General features: G+C 43.3%; 1 long non-coding RNA gene across 1 annotated transcript in view; it reads right to left on the bottom strand.

Annotated features, from left to right (window-relative positions):
- Positions 1–13,993, bottom strand: part of LOC142599434 (uncharacterized) — a 209,675-nt gene that overhangs the window by 8,254 nt on the left and 187,428 nt on the right. The window contains exon 2 of the long non-coding RNA XR_012832997.1: positions 7,303–7,352. This is a non-coding gene — a long non-coding RNA (uncharacterized LOC142599434). The remainder of the gene's footprint in view (positions 1–7,302; positions 7,353–13,993) is intronic.

Below are 13,993 nucleotides of genomic sequence, written 5' to 3'. Positions count from 1 at the left end.
TCTATGACTTCAAACTTGAACTCTTTCTGTCCAAATATCCCATTTCCCTACCTATATCCAAGAAAGAGTTGCTACTGAGTATGCTCTTCTTCCAGCCAGAGCCCACCACAGGCTTTCCATGTTCCCATGCAGGTGGGACAAGTCCACAGCAAAGGCATCATATTGCACAGGGGCTCTGTTGGCCTCAGGCTGCTTGCTGCTCACACCATAACACAAAAATGTCATAAAACTGTCTACATTTTCCTAAGTGTTCCTAGAGGAATAACCCACATGATTGTGGTGGACTTTCAATCACTGAAATGTAAATCATGTCTCAAAGGTTTTTTCCCCTTGTGATACGCTATGTTCAGTGAAAAGAAAATTCAGGGGTCTGACTATATAATCTCTCAGGAACTTATTGAATGTTTTTATAGGATTTTATTTGACCAGTGATTTTTGAAGAGCAGGTCATCCTCAGCAGGTTATTGCCAAAGTCAGTGATGCCAAGTAGCTATGGCAACTTAAAGGAAACTAAAATATGCAAAGCGCAGTGTTTCCAAAGAAACTCCAATTAATAAGCTGCATCACTTTAAGGATCTTTGTCTTCACTCCTTTCCACACTCTTGCAGAAATACATGTTGTGTAGATTCAAAAGGTGTTTCCCAAAATATCAAACCAAAAGGTTTGATGTTTGTCTGTTCTGGGGCAGGTGAATGATCTCCCAAAATTGTCCGACTACTTTGCAGCCAAGAATCAGGTACATATGCATGTACAAGAGGCTGAAAGATTGCTGCATGTGTTTGATGTCTTAGCAGTCAGCATTTCTATAGCTTCATCATTTCTAAGCTCTGTGCTAATATTTTCTAACCATTCAACAATCATTCCAGGTCTGGGCAGGGCTGGGGTAGTTTTTTATCTAAAGTCTTTAAACATGCACTTACTCCTCTTAAGATCAGTAGCATAAGTTTTAGTTAAGACTGGACATTTTATAGCTATTTCATGACAGGGCATTATACATTAGGAAGATGGAGAAAAGCAGTTACGTGGATTTTTATTACTCTGTAGGTACAGGCTCAGGGAGTTGTATTTTCCTGATGCAGATTTGGTGAAGATGATTTAGCTTTCAACAGTGACCCCTTCTGGTGTGCACGGGGAGATTCTCCATGCTGCACACACTGTACTGAAACTGTCATTTCTAATATGAAATACTTTGCTTATAAAAATTATTACTTTTTAATGGTGATCTGAGGACTGTAAGTGGAAAAAAAGGAGTCTGCCATAAAAGCCTAGCTTCCTTCCTGACCTTGCTTTATTAAGACATCTCTGAGTACTCTTGATTATTTAAACACTAAATGTCATTTAACCGAGATCAATGCCTCTTAGCAGAGCTGCATTACTTAGAGAATATGAATCAATGTTCAGCCCTGTGCTAAATATAGAAACGACTATAAGTAGGGGTCTTGGGCAATAATACGTGCCAAACAACTCATTATTTTCTTTCTGAAGGTGAAATACTGAAATTTCCGTTCCTGCGAATCTGTCCTCCCATCCTTGCTTCTGCTTCTTTCTTTCTGAATTAAGAGCCCTAATGCCATTTAAAAGTTTAATGGCTCCTTTCAAGCCCATTTGATTATAATGATCTGTGTTGTAGAGCTTTCATTCTCTACTCCTGCTCTGAGATAGCCGCCATTAATTTATCAGGCAGGGGCCTGTACTTTTTAAGCAGAGGGGTTATAATCCCAGTACTGCAATGAAGTTCCAAACAAACATAATATATGACATAGCTTGAAATTAAAATCTTGAGTAGTTTCATTGTTGCTGTTGTCTTCATTTTTGCAGACTGCTAGCTTGTCTTCTAGGCATGCCACCATTTCATCGCAGTTGATAAACCTTTAAAACTTATGCCTTTCTAGATGAAATATTTGTTGTTTCTTCTGGAGCAGCATGAGATATTCTGTCACATTCCTCTGCAAAGTGACAACATTTCTTCATCAGTACAGCTTTGGTTCCTCAGTGCTATTCCAGCATTTGGTTCTACTTTTTGATAGTTTGAGGGGTTTTTTTGGAAGGGGGTGGTGGGGCTGATCTAATTAGATGCGGTTCCAGTGGAAACACTTTATAGTTTGTGATATTGTGGAGCCTCTTTTTCTTCTACACACTGAATTACCCTTGTAAAATCATAAAGCCTAGCAGAAGCTGCCATCAATTTAGTTTCTCCCTTGCTCTGAAGCTGAAGCAGCACTACCACAGTCACTCCCGCCAGGTTCATATCCAACCTGCTCCCACAGACCCCTGGGGCACAGTCCACATCCTCCTAGGCTGGTTTCTTCTAGGGCTTGGATAACATAAGCAACTACTCCTGATGTCTAAGCAGATTCTCCCTTACTGCTGTTTAATGCTGCCACCCTGTTATCCTGCCGTGCATGGATGTAGAGAACAAGTATTTAATGGTAATACCTACCTTTAAGTGACTCGGGTTCACTCATCTCAGCTGACTGTAGTCTTCTATGCATCTCAGGCTTGGTTTCTGGGGGTGAGTATTACAATGTCTCTGGCTGGGAGACAGAGAGCCAGCCAACATAGCGTGCCACGGACGCAATGAGCACCCCATGGGAGGGATGGCTGGAGCCACCATCTCCTGTCAACTGAGGTGGGTTGGTCATTACAGAAAGAGCTGCAATGGTCCTTTCCATAAGAAGGATGAACATTTGTCACTGTCCTTGAACTGTGCTCCTTTCATATTTCTGTCTCTGCCTCTCCTGAGTTGCTGTTGCAAGCCAGGGAGACAGTCCAAGTTTTCCCACTTGCTTTTTCCCCCCTTTCCTGCTGTCAATGTCAGACCCTGTCTGTGAGGTCTAGAGGGTTGCTTTTCTGTGACAGCAACAAGCAAAGGCTACAAGTGCAGCCAAATGTTTTCAGCAGGAGCTGAAAGGTGTCACAGCTTTGTGGGTGTCCTGGTTTCAGCTGAGAGGATTGATTTTCTTCATAGTAGCTAGTGTGGGGGTACGTTTTGGATTTGTGCTGGAGACAGCATTGATAATATAGAGATGTTTTTGTTCTGTGGACTTACTGTTGAGCAGTGTTTACACGGGGCCAAGGCCTTTTCTGCTTCTTGCACTGCCCTGCCAGGGGGATGGCTGGGGGTGGACAAGAAGTTGGGAGGAGACACAGACAGGACAGGTGACCCAAACTGACCAAAGGGATATTCCATACTACATGACGTCATGCTCAGTTTATAAGGAGCTTGGGGGGAAGAGAGAGGGGGGGAGGCGGCGTTCGGATCGATGGCGTTTGTCTTCCCAAGTAACCATTACGCGTGACAGAGCCCTGCTGTCCTGGAGATGGCTGAACACCTGCCTGCCCATGGGATGTGGTGAATGAATTCCTTGCTTTGCTTTGTTTGTGCGCGCGGCTTTTGCTTTACCTATTAAACTGTCTTTATCTCAACCCAGGAGTTTTCTCACTTTAACTTTTCTAACTCTCTCCCCCATCCCGATGGGGAGGGAGTGAATGAGCGGCTGCGTGGTGCTCAGCTGCCGGCTGGAGTAAAACCACGACAGTGGGAGACCAGGATAGTCAGGGAAGCAGTGAGCAGTGAGAAAATCCCAGACTGACAGATCTTTTAACTGAGGCTAGGGAGGAAGATGCTAATGAGGAACATTGCATAAGACCTTCAACAGAACGTGCTGCATGGCTGAGCCTAAGATGGGACAGAAGAACTCGGAAAGCTATGATTGGGACAGAATAGCCTGAAATGATGCTTCTTGAGACAGGTGATGGGACTGGATGGGACAGATGAGAAAGTAAGAGCTCTTGGTACTCCTCATCCAAACCCACCAGACAAACTATGTGTTGTGAATGGGTGATTCAGGATCCTGCCAAATATGCCAATTTGTTGTGAATGACTGGAATGCACCTCAGTCAAAAGACAGAAGCAGCAATATGTTTTATTGAGGTAAAAATAATAGTTTGATAGAGTTCAATAAATTCAATGGAATTTAACAAAGTTTAACAGTGGTTTAATTTAATAGTGGTTTATCAAGTTTCAATACATTACAAATCCTGATTTAGGAACCCTTGAAGAGCCACTCTCAAAAGTATTAGCAAAAGTGATTTTAATATTATGTTGTAAAAGTGCAACTTAACCAAGTTTGATGGCTAGGTTCATTCTATTAATTACTGCATGAAAGAAACAAACAAAGGAAAATTGAATTAGCATCGAGTTAGAATGATTCACACGGAGATCAGAGATGTAACGGGTAAGGAAGACCCTTCTGCTGAGTCACGCAATTCAGAGTGGATCCCCTTGCTTTCTAAACTCCTAATGGAGTTAGGTGCAGCTAGGTCCAATCTTAGTCTCAGATTTGGATAACGGTTTGTGTCTATTGGAATTTATACAAAGTGTGTAATAATTAATATTGAGTTATAACATGGATTAATACTGTAGTATAAATTCAGCATGCTATCAGACACTTACCAAGGATCTGTCAAGAGTAAGGGATATCTCCGCCTCGGGCAAGGAAGGATCTGTTAGTCTCAGGTAAGAAATCCCAAACCATGAGAGACAAACCCTGCTCAAGGGGTGAGTCACCTGAAGTGCAATTCAGTTGCAATTCAGGGAGAGCTCAAATTGGGCATATCCAAAGATCTGCATTGGTAAAAGGTCTCTCTGCCTTGAGGAGCAAACTTGAGAGGCGGCTCATCCTAAGGGGAGATCACTGCCATGCAGCCAAGCCGTCTAGCAGGGAGAGCTCAAAGGTGGCTCACTTAGGCTGTCACATTTATGGAATAAACTGGTTGGTTTGTAGGCAAATTACATGCAATGGAAAGGTATGAATAAGGCTCCTTTTACCCACAGCTTTCTTTTTCCCTTGATAAAAGAGTCTTGGAAAAGCCACTCATTATTTATGTGTTAATTGTATCATTGGTGATCCAAGCTCCTAGGCATCGATGCTTACTGTGTCACTCTGCTCCTTTGTGGGTTTTCAGACAACAGATTGAAACTGGAGGAGTTCTTGGCCCGGCTGTGGCTCAGGCCTTTACCTCCTTTGAAGTCTGTACCCAAATACTGCAGGTTTGGTTAAGGGGTTGAATGTATCCATCACACCATAAACTGGTGTGATGGACCCCATTAAGAGTAACTGGTCTGAAGTTAGTGGGAAACAAACTTTCCTCTTTTCTTGCGGTTTTACTACTGTTGGGATGTTTGCTCATTGATCACATATTAACTGAAAAAGAGGGTGTGAATATGGGAACTACTTGTTCCCTGTTTCTCAGCTACTGCAGGATTAGCTTTTCCCCAGACTGTTTTAGAACCTAATTCCACTGCTGGGAAAGAGGAAGAGCAGCATTTCCTGAGGATCCTGCTAAAAACATCCAGCTACTGCAAAAGGCTCTTACATGGCTTACTCATGCACGATAGACCATCATGGGCTCTTTGCCATCCACTGAAGTTTATTTCACAACAAAAGGCATGTGGGATGGTACATGTTTCAAATACTGGGAAATCCTCCTGATGTGTATTCATTTGAATATCATTAGGCCATGTACTGCTGCCACAACTTTCCCAAATCGTGAAGTACGCTGAGGTTTAAAAAGGGTGCCAGTGCTCAATGGAACATTATTGATGATGCTTATAGTATCACCGGAGATCCAAGAGCTTTGATTTAAAGTGTGCTTGCTTGTTTTCAAAGTCCACTGGCTTCTAGGTTTAGAATCTCATTCTTTTTTTCTGTGTTTTCCTTCAAAAGAGTAATACAATGCTTTATTAAAAAAAAAAAAAGGCAGAAAAAGAGTTTGAATATAATAAAATTTTAAAGCAATCAAAAATTACAAATTGGATATGATTTGTAATTATAAGATCTTTTTCCTGGGGTTTATTGCTAACTATATGAAGATTTCCTTGTTCTGTTTGGTTCTCAAAGTAATTTCTTTAGATTGTGGAGCATAAAAACTTTTAGTGGAAAATATCTAGAGAATGATTGCCAGAGAATTTCGTACTGTGTGGGTCCCTCCCATGGGGTGCAGCCCTTCAGGAACAGACTGCTCCAGCGTGGGTCCCCCACGGGGTCACAAGTCCTGCCAGCAAACCTGCTCTGGCCTGGGCTCCTCTCTCCACGGGGCCACAGGTCCTGCCAGGAGCCTGCTCCAGCGTGGGCTTCCCACGGGGTCACAGCCTCCTTCAGGTGCCTCCACCTGCTCTGGCATGGGGTCCTCCAGGGGCTGCACGTTGGTATCTGCTCCACCATGGACCTCCATGGGCTGCATGGGGACAGCCTGCCTCACCATGGGGCTGCAGGGGAACCTCTGCTCCGGCGCCTGGAGCACCTCCTCCCCCTCCTTCTGCACTGACCTGGGTGTCTGCAGGGTTGTTCCTCTCACATCTTCTCACTCTTCTCCAGGGGCTGCAAAAACTGACCCTATTTTGGTTTTTTTTTTTTTACCTTTCTTAAATACGTTATCCTAGAGGTGCTACCACCATCACTGATGGGCTCGGCCTTGGCCAGTGGTGGGTCCATCTTGGAGCCGGCTGGCATTGGGTCTGTTGGACATGGGGGAAGTTTCTAGTAGCTTCTTACAGAAGCCACCCCTGTAGCCCCTTGCTACAAAAAACTTTTCCATGCAAACCCAATACACGAGTGAACCCAATCATGCCAATTTGTCTCCAGAGTTAGCTTTCCAAGTCCTTTTCTTCAGTTTTTTCTCATTCTGACAGTGAATAGTTTTTTATCAAAACCAAAATATATATTGTGTTGGTTTTGCGTGGCAAGGTTTTGGTAGCGGGGGGGCTACAGGGGTGGCTTCTGTGAGAAGCTGCTAGAAGCTTCCCCTGTGTCTGATAGAGCCAATGCCAGCCGGCTCCTAGACGGACCCGCCGCTGGCCAAGGCCAAGCCAATCAGCGCCTCTGTGATAACATATTTAAGAAGGAAAAAAAAAAACCAGTTAGAGAGAGCTTTTGCACCCAGAGAGATGAGTAAGAAGATGGAAGAAACTCTGCAGACACCAAGGTCAGTGCAGAAGGAGGGGGAGGAGGTGCTCCAGGCACCAGAGCAGAGATTCCCCTGCAGCCCCTGGAGAAGACCATGGTGAGGCAGGCTGTCCCCCTGCAGCCCATGGAGGAAGGATGAGGGCGTGTAGAGATTCCACCTTCAGCCCATGCAGGACCCCATGCTGGAGCAGGTGGAGACACCCAAAGGAGGCTGTGACCCCGTGGGAAGCCCACGCTGGAGCAGGCTCCTGGCAGGACCTGTGGCCCTGTGGAGAGAGGAGCCCAGGCCAGAGCAGGTTTGCTGGCAGGACTTGTGACCCCGTGGGGGACCCACGCTGGAGCAGTCTGTTCCTGAAGGTCTGCACCCTGTGGGAGAGACCCACGCTGGAGCAGTTGGTGAAGGACTGTAGCCCCTAGGAAGGACTCACATTTGAGAAAGTCATGAAGGACTGTCTCCCATGAGAGGGACCCCACGCTGGAGCAGGGGCAGAGTGTGAGGAGTCCTCCCCCTGAGGATGAAGAAGCGGCAGAAACACCGTGTGATGAACTGACCGTAACCCCCACTCCCCGTCCCCCTGTGCCGCTGAGGGGTGGGCGGAGGTTGAAGCCGGGAGTGAAGTTGAGCCCGGGAAGATGGGAGGGGTGGGGGGAGGTGTTTTAAGATTTGGTTTCATTTCTCATTCCTCTACTCTGTTTTGCTTGGTAATATATTAGATGAATTCCCTCTCTAAGTTCGGTCTGGTTTGCTCGTGACGATAATTAGAGAATGATCTCTCCCTGTCCTTATCTCGACCCATAAGCTTTTCATTATACTTTTTCTTCCTTGTCTAGAGAAGGAGGGGAGTGATAGACCGGGTCTGGTGGGCACCTGGCCCTTAGCCAGGGTCAACCCACCACATATATATATATATATATATATATAAATTAAATACCAAACAGCATTAATACCATACAGATTTTTTCCCCACTGTTACATTTCAGTGCTCTGATCCTGCAGTGTGACATAGGCATCCAGATGCCTACAACAACATTTGGCAGCTTAAGGTGAACTGTAAACATGAAAAAATGTTTCTTAAAAGTACAGACCCCAAAATTTCCAGTGCCCAGTTCCATGAACACCCAGACAAATAAGCGGTGAAACACGGGTGACATGATAAAGATATATTTTACCAGCATTCTGTCCCCTTCCCTGTACAAAGTAAACACTGAAATTGTTATGCAATTAATAGGTTCACAGGTGTTTCCCCTTAAAAGAATCTCTCCAAGGGACACTCAAATTTAAGACACTACAAGTTAAGATCTTTTTTCCCTTTTTTGACTTTTTTTCTGGTTGTTATCAGATGTATTATACTTCTTGGTCTTTGATTTCTTTTTCTGTGTCAGTCTGCAGCAGAACACAGTGAACCCATCAAGAATCCTTCTAGCTGACTGACCAGTCAAAGGCAACCAGCAATTTCACAAATGAATCTGTTTAATCAAGGTATCCAAGGTGAAAAAGATACTTAGGGAGCTTTGCAGGAAAGGAACTTGGCATAACTTATATTATTCTTAAATTCATAGCAGCAGAGTAACTCAGGTTGAGGGAAATCATTGAACAAGAAATAAGTCATTGAAGTGCTTTGCTGAATCAGGTTTTAAGTGTGTACTCAGATGCAGTGGGAATTGTGCATCAGCTGGAGTTTGAGCAGAATGGAAACATTTTCAAAGATTATCACATTCTTAACTGATATCCTGAGTAAAGGTCATCTACTGGTTTAGTGCTTAAGGCCCTGGTCTGCAAGCTGCCATGTTCCCTACACTCCCACATAAATAACCTTTAGAGATGTTTAAAGGGTTTGCGGTGCAGGTTTTTTTTCCCCAAAAGCTATCTGGCAAAGTTACTAATTTCTCTATCCTCCCTTAATAATGTAGTTGTCAGTTCTGTTGCATGATTGCATATTGTTTTCTTAGAACCCTTATGCAGTCAGTCTTCTGAATGTTCTCTAGCCAGAAAAGCCCTCTCTCCACATCTGCCCGACATTAGCACTCCAGAGTGCACAAAGGCATGGGTCCCTGTGGCATTGCATCTGCATCCTGACACTGCTCCACTGAACCTTGGCAGCTCCACTCCCATCGCCTTATGCACCTTGGCAGGGGTCACACCAATAGCATAATACTTCGGAGATGACATCACATTTAATCCAATACATACATAAGACTGAACCCACCTGCCTGCCTGTATAAAACCAAAACCTTTCAGATAGGACTATGCCAGAACTTGTAAAGGGACACCATGCTGCTCTTTGACAAACATTGTTTGTTGCATGGAACCCTTCAGAGAAGGCTCTTCCTTCCAAAAATCTGAAAGATTGTTACCAAATCCAGCAGTTCAGAAGGCATAGCTTTCTTGCACTATTTTGGCCATGCTTTTTCATCTTCATAGCTCTCCCTTGCACTTCTGCAATTTGTATTAATCCCTTCTGAGCTCAGTGATGGAGAACTTTACGCAAGAGGACTGAAGAAGCTCAGTTCATTATGACCAGTAAAAAAGGGCTTCAAGCAAGGATGTGATTCTCTCTGAATACAGCAGAGCAAACACTGGGGAAGGATACGGACTATTTAAGCTAATGGATGATGTTGTGATCTACTATGGCAGTTTGCCTACAGACTTCCAGAAAAACACCCCTATAGATCTTCATACTCCCTTAACTTTTGAAAAGATTTCTTTGTCAGCATGGCATTAGAAATCATCCCCTCTCCTTTTATTTCTCTCTCTCAAATGGAAGATTTCAGTCTCTGTGGTTTTGCAGCAGGTGGTCAATGTAGAAAATGGAGTAACTGTGGAATTAAGAAAACTATTAAACCAAGTACCCTGCTAATAAGTCATTCTGCAAATCAGATGTACTGTATGATACAATAAAATATAGTGAAGAGCTTTTTAACCCATGAAATTTTGCAAGACACTTATGTGACCAGTACATACGATCCTACTGCTGTCATGCCTCCTGGAAGCCATACTGACCTAGTGCTTCATACCAAAATCTTTGTAGGACAGACAGCTACAGGCCGTGCAGCCCTGGAAGTGAACTCCAGAATAACTCACAGGCAGGAGACAACAGCTGTTTGTGATGGCTGCCATCACCCCACTGCAGTACAGAATGGAGCTCAGCATGCAGAGAGACTCTGAAGTGAGCTGGGTGTTGGGTGCAGTGTCCCCAGTTGTCCACCTTTCCCTGGTGGTCAGGGGTGAAGGTTCCACAGTTGCCTTTCGGCCCACATCATTGCCCTTTCACGTGTGACGTTCCAGGGCAGGCACCACATTCCTCCCCCAAAATTACGGGGTTTATAAAAGGCCATGTTACTCATATAACTGCTCACTACCTCTATCATACCAGCCCATCAAAGATCTCCAAGTACTTTTAAAGTACTCATTCACAGGAGGACTGCAAGAAGGACAGTGCTTCATTTATAGCTGAACTGAGCACAACCCTCACAGCAGTGGTGCCATACATAGTAACTCCAGTGCTGGCTGACTTCTGGTGCCACCGAGCGCTCCTTCAGCCAACAGGGTGGCTTGGCCAGGACTACACTGAAGCAGAGCCACGAGCAGAGCAGTTCCACAGGTGTGCAATATGTGTCTCACAAGAGAAAAATGGCACCTTCCTGCTAAGCAAGAACAGTAAGTGCTGAAAAAATAAACCACTTCGCTGCTAATAAACTCGTTGGGACAGCCCTTAAAACAAATCAGAACTACCGTCTCCATCAATGTCTAACTAATTGTTGGTCAAGAACTTGTCTTCCTTTTGTATTGTCTCTCTGCAAATGTCCTCTGTCCTTACTTGTTTGCTGATTCTTGCTACAGATGATATATTATGCCTAATTTGCATATAGATTAAAAATTACCTTGAAGCTTATTTACCCCTTGACGAGGAAAGGCAGTGAAACACCGAACAGAAATATAGGTTCCATTAAGCTCATATCATATTAAATAATAGAACTAAAAATGTTGGGGCTCAGTTTTGTTTGGTCAATATCACAAACTGAACTTTGGAAAACTGCTGTTTTCATAGCAGTTCAGGTACAAAATATTATTCCAGATACTAGCACTGCTCAACTCTTGCTATTCACTTTAAAGTTTAAAAATATTAGGCTTTCTCTGGTTATCAAAAGTTACTCAGTTTGTTCTTGTGCCTCATTGCATTAGCTTCAGCACATTTTATGAAAATTTCCTCTCCCCCTCCCTGTCTCGGACATTGTCAGCCCAATGTGGTTTCAGATCTGGCACCATGAAAATAGCTGTTCTTCCCTCTGCCTCTCTCTCAACTTTGTCTCCCCACCGGTTTCTGTACCAGGACACTTCACCTTGATCCCCAGAGGACATTAGTCACTGAGGACAGCTGTGTAAGCCTGCCAGAGCCAGTCCCCCAGTGTAATTCGGTAATGACGGGAAATGCTTTTTTAAAAGACACGCATATGGTTGAACATCCAGCTATCACCATATCTGCAGTAATGCAGTCTCTGCATAGTAAACAAGAACTAGAGATAGAAAAATAACATGCAGAGATGTAAATGAATAAAATCGTCCCTTTTGCCTTAGTTTCCTAAGGAAATTATTAAACTTTTCTGTATTAATTTACTGTCTTGATATCTTCCACCATGCATTAAGCTTCATTATTACAAAATATTACACATCTTTTATCATTTCTGACTGCTTGTTTTCAGTTTAACAAGAATAATAAAGGGAGCAATTGCTGAGAATGAGACAGGCATACACAGTGTTCCTAAGCTTACTAATTTGCTTTATGCTCCAAGTATTACTGAAACTTTGTAGTCAGCTGAAATACGTCTTCACTGATCTTTTTTCTGCCCTTTCTCAGAAAAGAATGATTCCCTTTCTGAAGAACCTTGCAAGTGGAGCATGAACTTAGTCTTTGGGAATGCATTTCAGGTATTGAAAAGACTGTCAGGATGCTGCCAGGCAGCGGCTCTCTCGGAACGGGGAGCCCGAGGCCCTGACTGGGGCATGTAGCAACAACCTTCTCCTGACAAAGGCCAGCCCTGCTGTCCCCAAGCACAGGCATCCACACCACTTGCTGGCAGATATTTAGTGACATTAAGAACATGGGTTATGCTCAGTGTTAGTATACAGGTGAAGCCCATGTCAGTGGACTTCTAGCCATTTGCACTCTATGACTTTAGGTCTAGACTGAGATGGCTTTGAAGTGAGAGAAGGGCACTCATAACCTTCACAAAAACAGAAACTCAGATTGGAGACATTTGCCTGTCTGATTGCACAGCCCTGTGGCAATGACTGAGCACCCACAGCTCAACACTTAATCCAATATTCACTTTTTCAATGAAATGACACCTCATTCACAGCCAGATCAGTTGTAGGAAATTGGGTTAAAAAAAAAATTGGCTAAGAAAAGATATATTGTCACCTAAGTGCTCATTATTGCGTTTAAAAGGAGACCTAACCTCAAACTTCAGGAAAAAGCAGCTTTAACTATTGGTACTTGTTCCTTGACAAGAATGCCTTTTAAGAGGGGCAGATAAAGGGTCCTCTAACACGTGTAATAAGGTAGGTTTAGAGCATCCTTAAACCTCAAGGCATTGACTGAGTCTGTAAATGTGAAGTCCTTGTGTTGATTCTCACTTGGAGCTGTTCACCTTCAAAGGCATCCGTTGAAACCATTGGACTAAATCAAATAAGGAGAAAGAGGACATGAAAAGGCACATCAGTATTGTGAAATGACTCTGTAGAGGACTCTCCAGGCTCCCAGAGTGGCTGCACTCAGAGCTCACTCGGTACTAATGGAGTGCCTGAAGTCGGATCACTTTTCTGGGAAGCAGGAGTAATGGCAGCATAGCCTCATCCCTTCCCAGCTCTGAAGACACATGCAGACAGAGCAGCTCTCACTCACGTTTCTCAATCAGCAATAACCTCCTTTCCTGGCTTGTTTTGTCCCCCACCACAGCCTACCCAGCACTCTGAAATACAACACCATGCTTGCCACCAAGGAATGAGAAGCACCACAGCAGAGAGGAGGGGAGAGGTATTAAACAGCTTTCATTTAAAAAAAAAAAAAACATTGCTCCTATTTGTTGTTATGATTCACAAACATTGCTGAAGAAAAGGTAAGTATCTAACACAGAAGACAGAGTGCACAAGAAGGCAGGGTCAGCTCTACTGCATAAATTTTTCTTCCTCTGTAAAATGGAAGGTATAGTTAAAGAAATGCACCCTGCCCCTTCAAAACAGTATGGAAACCTTACGTTTTATCAAAAGATACGTGCAAAGACAAATTACTAGTTTGATTAAAATCTTCTCACAGAATACCCTTCTTTTAAAATGAATACAGCCCATTCACTGTTACCCCTTCACTCCTGTGTTCATTTTGACATACATAATCTAATTTTTTAAGACCATTCACCATGGATCCATTGTGAGAGAGATAAGGGACAGATTCTCTGTAGAAATCACCATTTTTTGCTGCAGTAATTTTTCTCACTTCTCTGACCTCCTTGATTTTGAAAGAAAGGCCACCAGCTTTAATTTTTTCTAAGCTTCTCTTTTCAGTGATTGCAGTTTCATTACATCCTCTTACTGGATCTTGCACAATTTTATGGATGTTGTAAGTACAGGAAAGCCATATATGAATAAAGAAAACAAAAACAAAATGTAAAAATATGAATACAGTAGATCTTGAGTTAGACTTTTTCTTAAAGAAACCTACAAATCTTTAAGTTGCAACATGATTCCTTGTAATTATTCCAAAATCCTTGCTTTCCTGAGCTAACTGTATTTTCAAGAATTTATGATGACCTTACATATCCATTTGATAGCTGGGTGGGTTTTTTCCTATACTGATACCCTCAATATAATTCTGAATATCAGTTTAAACCTACAGTCTTTACTCCGACAAAATCCCTCCTTTCAGCGGGGCCAACATTCTATCCTTTAGTTTTTTTCATTGCAAGTATCAGTTTTCTTCCCAAATGATATGACCATACCCATACTTATCCTATAACCATACAGGAAAAAA

Source organism: Balearica regulorum, chromosome Z (genome assembly GCF_011004875.1).
Source record: "Balearica regulorum gibbericeps isolate bBalReg1 chromosome Z, bBalReg1.pri, whole genome shotgun sequence".
In the NCBI taxonomy this organism is placed as follows: domain Eukaryota; kingdom Metazoa; phylum Chordata; class Aves; order Gruiformes; family Gruidae; genus Balearica; species Balearica regulorum.
Note: the sequence above shows the minus strand (reverse complement) of the source record. Positions and strands in the feature narration are given on the sequence as shown.